Source organism: Bidens hawaiensis, unplaced genomic scaffold (assembly GCF_021521415.1).
Source record: "Bidens hawaiensis isolate Kalapana, Puna unplaced genomic scaffold, B.hawaiensis_p1.1 tig00012097_1, whole genome shotgun sequence".
In the NCBI taxonomy this organism is placed as follows: domain Eukaryota; kingdom Viridiplantae; phylum Streptophyta; class Magnoliopsida; order Asterales; family Asteraceae; genus Bidens; species Bidens hawaiensis.
Genome location: NW_027491973.1, coordinates 249414 through 256844, shown reverse-complemented (window position 1 = coordinate 256844; position 7431 = coordinate 249414). Strand labels below are relative to the sequence as shown.

The following is a 7431-nucleotide window of genomic DNA, read 5'->3' as shown; positions in this document are numbered from 1 at the left end:
GCCCCTATGGTCCAGTGGTTACGACCTCTCTCTTTCACGGAGAAAACGAGGGTTCAAGTCCCTCTAGGGGTATACCAACTCAAGACTATAGGAGTGGGATTTTCCATCAAGTGATCCATCTTCGTTAAGTCCTTCTAATAGTCTACTCAGTGGGACTTTGTATTTTATATAAAGTGATATGTGTTTGTCAAATCTGACTGGGAGACGAAAGGAAGTTGATTATGGAACTTCTAAAATGAATTAGGCGTTGGGTCGATGCCCGAGTGGTTAATGGGGACGGACTGTAAATTCTTTGACAATATGTCTACGCTGGTTCAAATCCAGCTCGGCCCAACAATTTGTCAATCTATTATCAGATAGTAGAACCCTCTTGTTCTTAAAAAATACCTGATACGAAAAAATACCTGATATGAGAGAATAAAAAAGAATCCAAAATCTCTGCTAGATCTCTTCTTATTTCCCTGGGATTGTAGTTCAATAGACAAGAGCACCGCCCTGTCAAGGCGGACGTTGCGGGTTCGAGCCCCGTCAGTCCCGACGGATCCAATAAGTACATCAATTCACCTCTCGATTTTCTGTGAAAGAAGGGACAGAGAGCATAATTGAATTCCAAAGGGGTTTCCCTTCTTTTTTTCAGGATTCTGTCGAAGAAAGAACAAACCCTAAACTAAAAATTAACTAAAATAGTGAAGTTGATAGAATATTCCATCTTTTCTCCCGCGACTCATCTTTCTCATACTTATTTGTCTTCCAAAGAAATTTAGATCATTAAAATTTAGAACCTAATTCCTTTCTTTTTCCACTTCGCTTGTATTGTTTGTTGGGTTTTTGTAGTTCGGGCGGTTAGTTAGAGTTTGTTTGATGGTTCTGTAAGGAAGACCTAAGGAAGGTAGGTTATAGAAAATAAAGAAAAGAAGGATAAATAAAGTAAAGGGGATTTTGATTGGTCCGGGAATCCCATTTTGGATTCGGTATGGATAAAAGATGTTCGTATGTTATACTATTCAATTCTCGACGACGAATTAATTTAATAGCTCAGATATTGTTATTCATGATATTGATCCGATTCAAGATCATCGATAGGTAATGAATTCATTGAATTGACAGGTGAAAGATTTATCATCTCTATGGGATTAAATCCCGAGTTATTTTGAAGAAAAAAACGATGAGATTATGGAAGTAAATATTCTTGCATTTATTGCTACTGCACTTTTCATTTTAATTCCTACTGCTTTTCTACTTATAATTTACGTAAAAACAGCCAGTCAAAATGATTAATTACTTTAAATGAAACTTGACTTCTGAATTCTTATCAATAGTTGAAGAAATCAAATGAAAAGTATTCTATTTTTGTTTTGCGCCTTAAATGAAATCAACGGGCTATAATTGGCGGTATTCTATGAGATCCGAGAGTATGGTAAGTAAGAAATTGATTTCTTACTTATCATACTCTCTATTAGTGTTAAGTAGTGTATAAAATTGTTTCTAATAAAGTTGGTATACTATATTAGCTTCTATCTTCAATATATGTAGTTATTAATCCATATATGGAATTTACGTAGGATCCAATTCTATTTCTTTGATTCTATTTATTCCGATGAATCTGAAACAATTGTTTTGTTTTACTGTTATAGAATACATTTATCCACTATAATCCAATGGAATTTGGAAACGAAGATATTTTGATTTGAAAATGATTTCAATTCAAATCAAAAATGCGTTGCAGAACGATCTATAAAACAATTGATACCGTTTCATTCCTCAACTAAATTAGGAGTGCTTCTAAAGTCCACTTCTTCCCCATACTACGAGTGAAAATGAAAATGTAAAGACTACCATTAAAGCAGCCCAAGCGAGACTTACTATATCCATGTGAATTATGTCTCTTATCTCTATGATAGAATTATTCCATTATTGCTCACTAATAATAGTAGAATGAATGGTCCATAGTCAAAAAGGGATTCTGGGCGAACACTATTGATGAACCAATCAAAAAAATCCATTTCAAAAATTTCTATATGATTTATAATCGGGAAAGACTAAACACAAGTAAAATAAAAAATCAAAACTACAAAGGAATGTTACTAATGGAACATCTAGTAATAAAATAAGAGGGCACATTCCTTTTTTTCTTGCCCTTCAAAGTAAAAATAAATCAATTGCTATCTATTACAAACTTTTTCCTATTTGATCTAATCTGTACCCTTTCCCGATTGTCTCTCTGAAGGAGTTGGGAGATAGTATATTATACTTTTGACGAGAGGTTAAAAAAAAGAATCATTTTATCATGTTTTTTTCTATAAATTATCCATCTCAATCTAATAGTGATTGAATGCCTGAACACTCAGAGATTCTCGCTAGTCTATATATGTAGATTACAGTATAGAAATAGAAAAAACTTCCCCCAACCAGTAGTTAAATTATCTCCAATCAAGACCCAATAAGTAGACATTACATTAGTAGTAGAAAGGAATTGGGAAGTCTTGCTTCGACCATTAAAATAAAATCTTTCTTTACATTTTGGATTCAAAGATTTCCGATTTCCAATCTTTTACAAAATCCCTAGAACGGATGTTTAGAATCAACCAAGTATTAACAGTCCCCTTATTCTGTTCTGGCTGGGTAAAATTAGGTTGAGTTATATCAGCAGAACAGAATAAGAGATTCCGATTCGTTTGCTGATGAGGCGGCACCCGGATTTGAACTAGGGAAAAAGGATTTGCAGTCCCCCGCCTTACCACTCGGCCATGCCGCCAAAACGATACACAATAGGAGAAATTTTTACTTTTTTTGTTGGATTACTCAATTTTAGTTTATTGTACCTGCATCCCCTTTTGAATCCTTTTTCTAACTAAACTTATCAAAATTAGAAAAAAACCCTTTTTCCCCTTTTGATTGTCCCTTCGATTGATCTCCATTATGAAATGGAGGATGGTAATATTTAGGATTCATTAAAAAATCAAGAATACATTCATGGGAGAAAGCCTTTCCGTATTGGGCAATAATATTTTTTTAACATCTAATTAGATCGGGTAATCATTCAAATTAAGAACGGAAGCTCGTTGCTTTTTCTTTCCCCATAATCGAAATGAAATTAATTGAAGCCATGGGGCCCTACCCATTTATTAATTCGACCCAACTTAAAATTGACTTTTATTTGCTCTTTTGAATAATTTAAACAAAGGCTTTGTCTTGAGCCGGAAAGAATAAAATATTCTCAGAACTCTTAATTGATACGACATGCTATTTTTTCCATTCATTCCCTTTGAGGATCAGTCGTGGTCTTCCAAACTTTACCGATGGTATGGACGAATCCTTTGCTTCATCTAAATGTGTAAAAGATCCTAGTCGCACTTAAAAGCCGAGTACTCTACCGTTGAGTTAGCAACCCACATAGAAAAAGGATATGTAGATACAATCAGAATAAACAGAATAAAAAAATGATTAAATCAAACCATAAATCTACGTAAACTACGAAAAAATTTCCCGAAAAAAAGAAATAAATCAAAAGAAAGAAATGTAAAAAAATGCTGGACTATCCCCTATTTCCAGGTTATCCACTTTTTCAACCAAAAATCCGAGTAGTAAAGCTAATCCAACGAACCCATCATTTGAATCAACAGGTAAAAAATCAAACCTAAAACCTATAGGACAGAAATAAATAGAGCTACTTATCACGATGAATTATATTTGTTCGATACAATATTGTCAATATAAAGGTTAACAAAAGAATACGATGGAAAAAGTACAAGAACTAAAATTGAAAAAAAGGAAAAAAAGACTTGTGTTGGATTGGCACTAAATATGCATATATACTAAAATTTTTAGTTTAGGTGGAGAATAAATAAAGATAAAGTAGAAAACGTATTTATGCAATCAATAGTGTATTGAATCCATATATAATAAGTCGAATAACGAACTTCGATTCCTTGTTTCTTACTTGGTATTAGAGTTCGAATGAAAACTACAGGTAATCTCATAATTTTTTATATTTGTAAGGATCCACCAAATAAGGTTTATTTAGAAAAAGATTCTATAAAAGCAATGATAAATAGATACGAAGATAGCAAGAAAATAAGTAGAGCAAGAAAAAAAAATAAGGAAATAAAAAAACATAGTATAGAAAAGATATCCAAAATGATATAGAAATCACTATCCTATTTCAGTTGAATGTGACCGATAGAAAAAAAAACCCAGGAATGACAAATAGTGGATGTTGAATTACTTCTCTAGTGTATACAAACCGATCCGATATACCTTAGCTAATCGATCGATTAAGCATCGATTGATTCATAAAAAGTGATTGTACCTTAAATTCATTCAATTCATTTTGTTCGTTGAATTCCACAATAGAGAGAGAGAGAGAGAGAGAGAGAGGTGCGTATATGAAGAAATTGAACCTGTAAAATAGGAATTGGGAGATAACTGCAATAGGTAACCGCCTGGAACACTACAATTTCGGAAGAAAGAAGATGAACACGTGAGTAAATGAGTAAAGGAAGTAACTGCTTATGCTTATTGGAGGACTAAGAATCAATCTTGGTTCTTATCGGACGGTCAGGTTTAAATTTCACTATAGTCTTATCTGAGGGCTGAGAATCGATCTTGAATTTTTATCCAACGGTCAGGTTTAAATTCCACTCTATGATAACCTATTATCATAATTATGATTTTTAATTAAATATTTTTATATATTCCATTATTGAATCTATAAAATTAGTTTAAGAACAAATATGTACTAAGCTAGTATTATTTGTGTGCACTTGACGTGGCATGTTTATGTGTTTGCGTATTTCGTTAATCTTAGATTATTTATATATATAGTTACTAAAATGACCTAAACGTTCGGGAATTAATTGACGTGGAATACATAAACAAAAACATAAAACGTTTTTAATGAGAATGGCGAAAAAGGTAGTCAAGTCGTCCATGTAGTCACATTAAACCACATAACAAATAAAAATCCTCAAAGTTTATAAAATAAAACCAAAACTTTTTATCTAAAACCATGCACTTCGTGTGAGACGTGAAGAAGTCAATGCTTTTACAACACTTATATTGATTAGTGTCGTATGACATTAATCTTTTAGAAACTATCTTTTAGAAAAACACGAAAATAATCTTTGTTTTCAGGATGTGATCAAAAGAAACTATCTCCATAGTCATGACATTTGAAACACTGTCGCTAATCCATCCCCCCCCCCCCCATATATTCATTTGTATATACTTACTAATGTGGTAGTAAATGCATCTTCTACGCGATTAGTGGTCATATATCACCTTTCACTAGTGTGTCATCAAAATTTGTCTTTATACTGATAAATATAGGTGATACACACCTTAACTCGCGTATATATGGAAACCATATTAAGGCATCGATTCATATTAGGATCTTGTGGCACTACATTCTACCAATCTACCTATTGCTCAAGCATAAAGACATAACTAACCAACCTCAAAATAACGTAAGGTATCTTTTATAACTCTACCATGAGATATGGATAACTAGTCATGTATTTTTGTTTTTATTAGATAATTAATGTCCTATATATAACTGACAATTTGATATATTGAACAAATGGGCAATGAGTCATCTTTTTTTTTTTTTTTTCATAAAACCAATGGGGTCAATAGTAAAAATGATTGAAGTTGTTTGACGACTTCTTATCAAACGTTCTTTATGTATCACGGGAAAATAATGATTTCGGACTCTCGGTTAATATCAACATCGTATAACATGCACCCGCCATTAATACGAAGTAATATGAATTTAATTTTTATCTTTTTAACAACAAAATTTCACATTTACCTTGTAATTACGATAATTTCAGAAGGAATATAGATATATCATTCATCAAATCAATTCAATAGTTAAGTTTGATATGGTGACAATTTCGTACTTTTAAGTATGGATGGAGGGAAAAAGAAGAAATGTGGTTGTTAATGTTGTATTTCATTTAAATCTAGTTTCGTAAAAAGTTATTATAGCATAAAACTGATTTTTATTTTATTTTTCAGAATTTATACCATTAATTAAGAAGAATTTTTATATATTATTTTAGTAGAATATTACTAATAATTGGTATATTTAATTATATATTTATATTTATACTATATATTATAATACATTTGTGAAAGACATAAGTTTTACAATATTTTATTCATACGGTACACATGCATTCATTTTAAGTAATTTTAACTTCTTAATGATAAATTGTTTTAATTTTTAACCATAAATTAGTATAAATTATTTAATAATATATATTTAATTCACTACTTTATATAATGCAACCACTAACAATTATTATTATTTAAAATCTACCTCTACCTATATATTAAAGCAACATAATTTCATTTTTATCTTGTAATTATGAAGTAATATGAATTTAATTTTTATCTTTTTAACAACAAAATTTCACATTTACCTTATAATTATGATAATTTCAGAAGGAATATAGATATATCATTCATCAAATCAATTCAATAGTTAAGTTTGATATGGTGAGAATTTCGTACTTTTAAGTATGGATGGAGGGAAAAAGAAGAAATGTGGTTGTTAATGTTTTATTTTATTTAAATCTAGTTTCATAAAAAGATATTATAGCATAAAACTGATTTTTATTTTATTTTTCAGAATTTATACCAATAATTAAGAAGAATTTTTATATATTATTTTAGTAGAATATTACTAATAATTGGTATATTTAATTATATATTTATATTTATACTATATATTATAATTCATTTGTGAAAGACATAAGTTTTACAATATTTTATTCATACGGTACACATGTATTCATTTTAAGTAATTTTAACTTCTTAAATGATAAATTGTTTTAATTTTTAACCATAAATTAGTATAAATTATTTAATAATGTATATTTAATTCACTACTTTATATAATGCAACCTCTAACAATTATTATTATTTAAAATCTACCTCTACCTATATATTAAAGTAACATAATTTTTTCACTTGTCATTCAATTAGACTTTCCACATAAGCTTCAAGTGTACAAGTTTTCATTTTTACAATTTTTTCCTTATGAATGATAAAATGAAAAACATGTTAGTGGGAATTGACGTCAATACCTTACTTTTAAAATGTTTATGGCTTACCAACTCAACTAGGATTAATTGATGTTAGTCTTCTCTTTTTCTTAATCGGTATAAATTCACAACCTTCCATTTTATTATTTTTAAAATACAAATACAAATTATTCTTACTAATCTATGTATTTTTGTAAATTATTTATATCTTATGAATCCATAAGATATGTAAATATGTATATTATTAAATTAACGTTTTTATTTTACTTTTCAACAACCCGTGTATCGCACGGGCTCTATCCTAGTAATAGTAATAATACCCAAATACAATAGGTGCTTAAGACAAGTCAGATTAGACGTTAGGTTAGATTAAACTTTTGCG

At 29.9% G+C, this 7431-nt stretch overlaps 3 non-coding genes across 3 annotated transcripts; 2 read left to right on the top strand and 1 right to left on the bottom strand.

Annotated features, from left to right (window-relative positions):
- TRNAE-UUC (transfer RNA glutamic acid (anticodon UUC)) lies at positions 1-72 on the top strand. The gene has a single exon. It is a non-coding gene; the product is annotated as a tRNA-Glu (tRNA).
- A 177-nt stretch (positions 73-249) lies between these two features.
- On the top strand, positions 250-333 carry TRNAY-GUA (transfer RNA tyrosine (anticodon GUA)). Its single transcript has one exon. It is a non-coding gene; the product is annotated as a tRNA-Tyr (tRNA).
- Positions 334-2684: 2351 nt separating this feature from the next.
- Positions 2685-2755, bottom strand: TRNAC-GCA (transfer RNA cysteine (anticodon GCA)). The gene has a single exon. It is a non-coding gene; the product is annotated as a tRNA-Cys (tRNA).
- Between the last annotated feature and the right edge of the window lie 4676 nt (positions 2756-7431).